Source organism: Triticum dicoccoides, chromosome 7B (genome assembly GCF_002162155.2).
Source record: "Triticum dicoccoides isolate Atlit2015 ecotype Zavitan chromosome 7B, WEW_v2.0, whole genome shotgun sequence".
Taxonomy (NCBI): domain Eukaryota; kingdom Viridiplantae; phylum Streptophyta; class Magnoliopsida; order Poales; family Poaceae; genus Triticum; species Triticum dicoccoides.
In genome coordinates, this window is record NC_041393.1 from 435,159,167 (window position 1) to 435,169,700 (window position 10,534).

The window sequence follows — 10,534 nt, forward strand, 5'->3', positions numbered from 1 at the left end:
GAGGCGGAGAAATCAAGGCAGGGTACCTCGCGAGGTGCTCGTGACGCCAGCCGTGACGATCGAGACCAGGCGGGCGCCGGCCTGTGCAGTGTCCTTGTTTCCTCTTTGGTGCAAAGGGGGCAAGCACAGGCGTGGAGTACCGAAGCATCAGGAAAAGGTTGCCATTTCAGTGCAACGAGACCAAGACCAGCAGAGCGGCAGGATGGAGGTCACCGTGGAGCCCAAGATGGCGTCATCACCAGTGCCTTTGGCAGCCGAAGACCAACTTTAGTCAGGATAACTTGTACTAGATGTTCCCCTTCAAAATGGCCGTTGTTGGTGCCCTTCCCGCTCAATATTTGGGAAGAGGACCAGGGCCTCTATAAATAGAGCTAGCCACCACAGTAGAGGGCAATCTGGCGATTTCAGAAAGTCCTAATCAGAGAGAGAGGCGACCGAGCTCATCCAAGTAGTTCATCGCACCAGCTCAAGAACACCTCTAGCGAGGTTGTTCTTCTCTTGTACTGTTCATCATCATCCCCTGAGGCAATCCACCACACCACACACTGGAGTAGGGTTTTACACCACATCGGTGGCCCGAACTAGTATAAATCTCGTGTCCCTTGTGTTGTTCATCACTTAGCTTAGATTGTCGCGAGGCGATCGGATGTAGATAGGTAGGGGGAAGATCTTCATGCGCACCCCAGAGTTCAAACTTTAAGGGTCTGCCGGAACCCAACATCCGACATTTGGTGCGCTAGGTAGGGGTGCACCGGAATATTCATTTTTCTGCCCTGCGTTCTGCCGCTCCACCGCCTCCATGTCCAGCAACCCGACGGCCAACTCCGACCACTGGGCGGCATGGCCTGCCCATGTCGTGCCGCCTGCCCAAGGTGACCTCAACCCCGCACCTTAGGCAGCCCGCACCCCGCAGGGAGCTGCGGGGCGCGGGTGACGCGGTCAGGCGTCGCCTGCCCTCACTCCGCAGCAGGTACGGTCGGCAGCGAGGGCCTCAAGCCATGTTGCGGCCATGGCACCGCACACCAGACGGGAGCAGGCGAACATGAAGGCCGCGCTCATGGTGGCGCGAGAACTGCTATGGCGCAGACTGCAAGAAAGCGGCCATGACGTGCTGCTGGAGCGCGTTGCCGAGCTCCTGGATGCCGCTGCGTCAGGAGCTCCCCCATTCTGCGTCCAGCTTCCACCCCAGGCCCCGGGCGGATCACGAGGCGGATCAATTCGTGCCCACGCGCCCCCGGGCGCACCTCAAGGCTTCATCAACACTGGCCTCGCCATCAGCGCCGGGCAGCAAGCTGCACTGGCACCACCCCTGGTAAGAGAGGGCATGCGCATCGCTGCCTATGGTCCTAGCGGGCCGCCACCCTACCATCCCCAAGATGGAGCTTCAAGTCGCACTGCATGGCAGGCAGAGCACTACAGCAAGGCCTCTGGGGTCGTGACCCCGGAGGCCTATGTGCCCCACATGGTGGATCGAGGGTACGCACTGGAGGAAGACCACGGCTCGTTCCTCGGGCCAGGCTGGGAGGAAGAGGCGCCAGGAGACGAGCTCTTTCAGGAGCCTCACGGAAGCCTCGACAACCGGGTCGGCGGCAGCAACTACCGGGTACCGCTAATTCCTCATGATCAAGCTTTATGCTAACCATGGGTCGCAGGAGGTTCAGGTCGCTGCAGCGGATGGCTGCCCTAGTGCGGCAATCTCCCTCCCCTGGGGGCAGCAGGAGAGGGGACGGGAGCCAGGCTCCCCCCCACGACATGCGGAGCAAGGCGTTCTTCGGAGGTAGGCACTCTGCCGGGGAGGTGCCCCAGGGCCTGCCCTCGGCAGAGGACCCGTGGTTATCGGGGGGAACCGCTGGCGTCCCCTTTTCCCCATTGGTGTCGTCCTGGTTTCTGGTCGCCGTCGATGGTGGTGAAGGGTGGCGCATGGTGGGGCCCTCATCTGGCGATATGAAGCAAGGCTGGTACCTGTGAAGAAGGCCCAGTGCCTGTGAAGCTCGCCGCCTGTGACACTCTCATGTAATAATGAGTTGGGGTTGTACATGCCCCGGAGTCTCCGGAGAGCCGCCCTCAGGCCTCGGGGGCTCCCTCCCACGCCCAGTGGTAGCACTTAGCTCCGCGCTGGTGAGAAGACGTCGAAGACTAGACTAGCTGCCGGACGCGGCCTTTTGCTCTTGCTTCTTTTCGTGTGAACAAGCTTTATCGTTTCGGATCAAAGTTGAAATTGAATTTGTGTTTGTGTGTGCGGGGAGGGGTGTTGTGTCTTATTCGTGTGCTTTCTCGTGCTCCAATTTCTGTTCAAGTTGGAATTCGCACTAGCTACCTCCCTCTCTCGGGCCCCTCGCGAGTAGGGCAGGGCCCAGCATGTGCGCCCGCCGTCCTGCGGCCGACGTTCACTCCAGCCAGGCTCTCGCCGCATGGTTAAATGGGACCCTCATGAGGCCCTCGGATGGACACTTTGAGCCCACTCTAGGCTCGCCAAGACGAAGGTAAAACCACGACAACCTACTCATCACGAAAATCATGGCATCATGCAGGTGCCCATCCAGCGACGATCTCAACAACACGTAGACAACAATCTTTTTACATGAGGGGATTCCCCTCCCAAAATGCTCTCACAACTTTTAGGGCCATGCCCGAGTCTCTTCCTGCGCAGGACAAACAACAGGGGGAAGCGCGGAATCAGTCGGACATGTCGCTCACTGCATCCCCCAGGGCATCCCCTGAGGCATCGTTGGCACCGCCGTTGTCGTCGCGGGCCTCCCCATCACCGTCGTTGGCACCATCTTCACCACCGTTCACCATGTCGCCTTCGTCAGCAACAACGATCACCCCGTCGTCATCGGAAGTGAAGGCCCGGATTAGTGCATCTACATTGTCCTCCACCCACAGCGCTAGGTCGCCTCGGACGGCCGCAGGCTCCGGGGCGATGGCGGCGTCAAAGTTGAAGAGGGGACAATGTTTTGGAGATAACTGAAGACGCGGGAGAATGCTCGCGCGAGCAGCCCGCGGCTCCGTTCCTCCACCAGCTGGCGAGACCTCTCAGAGAGGTTCTCTAGATGCGTCACCACGTTAGTCAAGAACCGAAGATTGCTGGCATAGTTGGTCACATGCGGCTCCTCAGCGACTACCTCGCAGATGTTGCCCAGGGCCACGTTAGCCCTTTCCCTGAGCATCCGGAGCATGGGGGCGTGCATGTGTTCCAACGTCTGCCGCTGGCAGATCTCGTCCGCATTCCGCTGCGTAACGGCCTCAGCATCATCAACCCGCCATTGAACAAGAAGCATTTCGGCGCGGGAGGAGGCTAGCTCAGCCTGCTCCAAGCTTAGTGCGACAGCGGTGGCCTCGGCTCGAGTGGCTTCAGTCAGCCTGGTCCTGAGGGCAGCAGTCCTGCCCGCGGCTTCACCCTTGATCAACTCCATCCACTCTTCGTACCCGCGCTCAAGGCCAGCACGAGCCTCCGCCATGCGGCGGTCGATCTCCTCGTGGATCCGGGCCTCCCATGCATTGACATCGTCCTCCACTTGGGTGACCTGGCGCTCCCTCGTCTCCAACCGCTCTAGATCGAGGTTGTGCTCGGCAACCTCCAATGTCAGCGCTTCCTCGTGCCTCCGGAGCTCCCCCTCTTCAGTGGGCCCCCCTTTCAACAACGCAAGGGCAGTTCGGTGCAACTCCGCCTGCTGCTCCAAGGATTTGCACCAGTCTTGGAGCTCCCATGCGCGCTCTTCCGCAGCTTCACATCGCTGATCTGCTTCTTGAGCCTCCTCGATGGCTCGGGGGCAGACCTCACGAGAATCCACCAGAGATGCCTCGGCCTTGGCATTGTCGAGATGACGCTGGTGGCGCACGAGACCAACAACCGCCTTCAGCTTGGGCCGCTCCTCAACCATCCTCAAGCCTTCAGCTTCGAGACGCGCGTCTTCGCCCGCCAGCTCTGCGCCAAGCTAGCTCACTACATCGGCCGCCCTCTGGAGGAACTCTTGGCAGACAGCGCTGCGCTCCTGCGCATGCTTGAGCATGTTGTTAGCGTCATCCTCCGCCATCGACGCTGGCGGAGGGCCCTGGAGTGGTTCGCCCCCTCTCGGCTAGGGGCTGGAGGCTGGCGCCCCTGCGATCGCCGGGCGGGCCCCACAAGGGACCCAGCCAGGCGTCAATCCACCTCCCACTGGGGATCCGAAGATCGACTTCAGCCACTCGCCGCCTATGATTAGTGGAGGAGCTCGGGGCAAGCTGGTTGTGCCCAAGGAGAGCTCACGAGGGAAGAGCGGCGCGCCGACAGGTTCAAGGCGCGCCACAGGTCGGCTTGCCTCTCTAGCCGAGCTTGCATCAAGGGCGGCACGCGGACTCGGGACAATCAAGGTCGGTGACGAAGGGGAAGCCTGAGGAAGAGGCTCCTTAGATAATTCCGCGGACTCGTCCGAGGGGATCCTGAAAGGCCACGGTCAACAAAGGGAGCGGCAAACAAGGAACTATAAGAAGGAGGGACTTACTCATCCAGCAAAGTACTTCCTGTGCTTCAATGGGCGGAACGGGCGATCTTCATCACCAGAAGCCTCCTTCCTCTTGCAGAGGGCCTCGAAATCTATGCGGAACCGGCCCAAGCTCGCGACGTGAGGGCCGGCACGCGGCATTGGAGCCGAGGCATCAGGACGGCCTGCATCAGAGGCAACAGCCTGAGAGAGGCGGTTAGGTGCCACCTTGTGGTGGCCTGCCGAGGCCTCGGGGGCTTCGGCCTCGGGAGCCGCAATTCACGCCCTCTCATCAGCCACCACCTCGAGAGGTGCTCCATGAGCTCCGGAGGATGATGCCTCGGGAGCCCCGCGCGACATCAGCACCTCGACATCAGGCCCCCCAGCTCCTGCCAATGCTTGCCTCCCAGCATCGACTCCTGAGGCAAGGTCGGCATGAGCGACTAGGGGAAGGACTACGGCAACTGGGTTCTCGTGTGGCCCCGCGAGGCCAGCCGGGCGCAGCCCCCATTCATCGAAGCGGGGCATTTGCCTCACGAACTCGACCCTGTTTGTGCAGAGGTACAATAGGGCGCCTCCATGACCAACACTGCTAGGAGAGGGGTTGCCAGTCAGGACATGCAGCACCTTCTTCAGCGTCTCATGTGCAAGATCCCCTTCCTGGAGCCTCATACAGTCCTGACGACCGGAGTAAGCCCACATTGGGCGGGAATGGCGCTGGAGAGGAGCATGCGGCACCGGAGGAACTCCTTCTCCACCTTGGGCGCCGTCACTTCGAGCTTCCTCAGCCTCTTGAAGCAATGCCAGGTGAAAGCAAGATGGGGGCTTGTAAGTTCCTCGTGAACCCAACCAGGATTGGGAATAGCATGCAGCGTCGGGCGCAGAGCAGCGGGCTGGGCACCCCAACATCCACATACAGCCACCACTCATGTAACACGCTCGCAGAAGGTGGGAGGCCAAAGTCGACCCCCAAGGCAGACATCTCCAGCACGGCCTGGAAGCTCACGCATCCCGAACACCGGGAAGGGTCGAACAAGTGCAGAGAGAAGAAGTGGCACAGAAGGGCAACGGAAGGAGTAATCCCCACCATGGCCTCGCAGACGAAGGCGAAGACAGCAAGCAGAGTAATGGATTGGGGGCCAAGATGCGTCATGTGGATCTGATAATGGGAGAGCACCGCATTGAAGAAAGCGGAAAAGGGGGGAACCAAGCCCGCCCAAAGGGCGTCAGCAAAGAATCAGACCTCCGTGACGATCCTGTCGAAGGAGGCATGGGACGCGGGCCTGACCATCGTCCTCCCGCACTCATTGAAGCTAGAGGCAAGTGCTACCTCTTGAGCACTGCGTTGGATTTCCCCGAAGAGGAGAGGATGATGCAGTGAAGTAGCGTAAGTATTTCTCTCAGTTTTTGAGAACCAAGGTATCAATCTAGTAGGAGACCACGCACAAGTCCCTCGTACCTACACAAAACAATAGCAACTCGCAACCAACGCTTAGGGGTTGTCAATCCCTTCACTGTCACTTACGAGAGTGATATCTGATAGAGATAATATTTTTGGTATTTTTGATAGATAGATGCAAAGTAAAAAGTAAAGGCAAAGTAAAAACAAAGCAAGTAAGTAAAGTGATATAGATTGATATGATGAGAATAGACCCGGGGGCCATAGGTTTCACTAGTGGCTTCTCTCGAGAGCATACTTATTCTACGGTGGGTGAACAAATTACTGTTGAGCAATTGACAGAATTGAGCATAGTTATGAGTATATCTAGGCGATGATCATGTATATAGGCATCACGTCCGAAACAAGTAGATTGAAACGATTCTGCATCTACTACTATTACTCCACTCATCGATCGCTATCCAGCATGCATCTAGAGTATTAAGTAAAAACAGAGTAACACCGTAAGCAAGATGACATGATGTAGAGGGATAAATTCATGCAATATGATAAAAAAAACCATCTTGTTCTCCTCGATGGCAACAATACAATACGTGCCTTGCAACTCTTTCTATCACTGAGTAAGGACACCGCAAGATTGAACCCAAAGCTAAGCACTTCTCCCATTGCAAGAATTACCAATCTAGTTGGCCAAACCAAAAAGATAATTCGAAGAGACTTGCAAAGATAACTCAATCATACATAAAATAATTCAGAGAAGAATCAAATATTTTCCATAGATAATACTGGATCATAAAGCCACAATTCATCAGTCTCAACAAACACACCGCAAAAAGAAGATTACATCAAATAGATCTCCACAAGAGAGGGGGAGAACATTGTATTGAGATCCAAAAAGAGAGAAGAAGCCATCTAGCTACTAGCTATGGACCCGAAGGTCTAAAGTAAACTACTCACACTTCATCGGAGGGGCTATGGTGATGATGTAGAAGCCCTCCGTGGTGGATGCCCCCTCCGGCGGAGCTCCGGAACAGGCCCCAAGATGGGATCTCGTGGATACAGAAAGTTGCGGCGGTGGAATTAGGTTTTTGGCTCCTGTTCTGATCGTTCGGGGATATGTAGGTATATATAGGAGGAAGGAGTACGTCGGTGGAGCTCCGAGGGGACCACGAGGTAGGGGGGCGCGCCCTCCACCCTCATGACCGCCTCTGGCGCTTCTTGGAGTAGGGTCCAATTCTCCTGGGTCATGTTCGGTTGGAAAATCACGATCCCGAAGGTTTCATTCCGTTTGGACTCCGTTTGATATTATGTTTCTTTGAAATACTGAAAAGGGCAAAAAACAACAATTCTGGGCTGGGCCTCCGGTTAATAGGTTAGTCCCAAAAGTAATATAAAAGTGAAAAATAAAGCCCAATATAGTCCAAAACAGTAGATAAAGTATCATGGAGCAATCAAAAATTATAGATACGTTGGAGACGTATCAAGCATCCCCAAGCTTAATTCCTGCTTGTCCTCGAGTAGGTAAATGATAAAAAAGAATTTTTGATGCGGAGTGATACTTTGGCATAATTTCAATGTAAATCTTCTTAATTGTGATATGAATATTCAGATCCGAAAGATTCAAGACAAAAGTTCATATTGACACAAAAATAATAATACTTCAAGTGTACTAATCAAAGCAATCATGTCTTCTCAAAATAACATGGCAAAAGAAAGTTCATCCCTACAAAATCATATGGTTAGGCTATGCTTCATTTTCTCACACAAAGATGTTCCCAACTTCTATACCCCCGATGACAAGCCAAGCAATTGTTTCATACTTAAATAATCTCAAACTTTTTCTTCCTTCACGCAATACATGAGCGTGAGCCATGGATATAGCACTATCGGTGGAATAGAATATGATGATGGGGATTGTGTGGAGAAGACAAAAAAGGAGAAAGTCTCACATTGACGAGGCTAATCAACTGGCTATGGAGATGCCCATCAATTCATGTCAACATGAGGAGTAGGGATTCCCATGCAACGAATGCACTAGAGCTATGAATGATCAACAAAAGAAAACTAGTGGGTGTGCATCCAACTTGCTTGCTCACGAAGACCTAGGGCATTTGAGGAAGCCCATCGTAGGAATATACAAGCCAAGTCCTATAATGAAAAATTCCCACTAGTATATGAAAGTGATAACACATGAGACTCACTACATGAAAAACAAGGTGCTACTTTGAAGCACAATATATGAGACTCTCTACATAAAGAACAAGGTGCTACTTTGAAGCACAATATATGAGACTCTTTACATGAAGAACAAGGTGCTACTTTGAAGCACAAGTGTGGAAAAAGAGATAGTAGCATTGCCCCCTTTTTTTGGGCCTTTCTTTTTTTATTTTTGGCCTTTCTCTTTTTTTTATTTGGGCAATGCTCTAATAATGATTATCATCACACTTCTATTAATTACAACACAAGGATTACAACTCGATAGTTAGAACAAGATATGACTCTATATGAATGCCTCCGGTGGTGTACCGGGATGGTGCAATGAATCAAGAGTGACATGTATAAAAATAATGCATAGTGGCTTTGTCACAAATATGATGTCAACTACAAGATCATGCAATGGCAATATGACAACAGTAATGCATGTCATGATGATGATGGTGGAAGTTGCATGGCAATATATCTCGTAATGGCTATGGAAATGCCATAATAGGTAGGTATGGTGGCTGTTTTGAGGAAGATATAAGGAGGTTTATGTGTGATAGAGCGTATCATATCACGGGGTTTGGATGCACCGGCGAAGTTTGCACCAACTCTCAAGGTGAGAAAGGGCAATGCACGGTACCAAAGAGGCTAGCAATGGCGGAAAGGTGAGAATGCGTATAATCCATGGACTCAACATTAGTCAAAAGAACTCATATACTTATTGCAGACATTTAGAATTCGTCAAAAATTCAAGTACTACGCGCATGCTCCTAGGGGGATAGATTGGTAGGAAAAGACCATCGCTCGTCCCCAACCGCCACTCATAAGGATGCACAAGCCAGGTACACTTCATGTTTCAAATTTGTTACATAACTTTAACCATACGTGCATGCTACGGGATTTGCAAACTTCAACACAAGTAAACTACTCACACTTCATCGGAGGGGCTATGGTGATGATGTAGAAGCCCTCCATGGTGGATGCCCCCTCTGGCGGAGCTCCGGAACAGGCCCCAAGATGGGATCTCGTGGATACAGAAAGTTGCGATGGTGGAATTAGGTTTTTGGCTCCTGTTCTGATCGTTCGGGGATACGTAGGTATATATAGGAGGAAGGAGTACCTCGGTGGAGCTCCGAGGGGCCCACAAGGTAGGGGGCACGCCTAGGAGGGCGCACCCTCCACCCTCGTGACCACCTCTGGCGCTTCTTGGAGTAGGGTCCAAGTCTCCTGGGTCACGTTCGGTTGGAAAATCACGATCCCGAAGGTTTCATTCTGTTTGGACTCCGTTTGATATTCTGTTTCTTCGAAATACTGAAAAAGGCAAAAAACAGCAATTCTGGGCTGGGCCTCATGTTAATAGGTTAGTCCCAAAAGTAATATAAAAGTGAAAAATAAAGCCCAATATAGTCCAAAACAGTAGATAAAGTAGCATGGAGCAATCAAAAATTATAGATACGTTGGAGACTTATCAGCAAGCGCGGAGCAGGCCTTCTCCAGGGCTTCCAGATTGAGTATGAGTGACTTGTCAACGGCAGGAGCAGCCGCCGGAGGCGCACTGGACGAAGACGCAGGTTTCTTCCCCTTGTCCTTTTTCATGGGCGCCATGGAAATAGAAAGGGGAAGAACTCGAGGTGGATTGGAGGCAGAAGTAGAGGCTCGAGGAGGAGAAGGGAACAAGAAGCGCGTAGGAAGCAAAGGAAGGATAACTGTGTACATGCCTCATGGCCGCCTACCGAGGCGCATAATGACGAAGCATGGGGAAGCAGAGGCGCCCACGTCTAATCAACCGCCACGCGGTGCCCAAGGCCGCAAGCTGTTGAGGCCCACGGCGCTCCGTGCTTGCCCCTTCGCTTCAACGCTAAGCCAAGTCCGAGCGCGCCTTGGGCCCGGGGGCTACTGTCGGCATTCTGGGAACGGGGGTCCCCAGAATTGCCTGCCTGCGGCCTGCGGCGTGGCTCAAGTGGTGGCCCAGTACGTGTGACACCCCAAAATTTTAAACTTGTTTTATTAACTAAAATTTTGCCAGGAACCTTAACTTTTATTTTCTGGATTTCCTTTTGATTTCAGAACCATTCTTTTCTTTATTATTATGGAGTTTTTACCCCAAGTGAAAACTTTTCAATCATTATTGGACTTATTCACCCTCTCAAGTAAAACATTTCTATTATCAATGGGTTTATTTTCATAATTATTTCTCTCAGAGCTTTATTCCTTAAAATGATTTTTTTCATTGGTTTTGGAGATCTATTTGAACTACAACCAATTGATAAATTTATTTGAAAATCCCACCAAAAATTGGAGATGTCAGGTGATGTTTTTAAATCACTTTTATGCAAAAATATCTTCTGTTCATTGGAGATTTTGAGCTCTACACCAAGTTTTCAAATCTGGTCCAGTGGGCAATTTTGCACTGCAACCTAATTAAATATTTCTTTAAAACTTCCACCAAAATTATGGGATGTTAACAGGA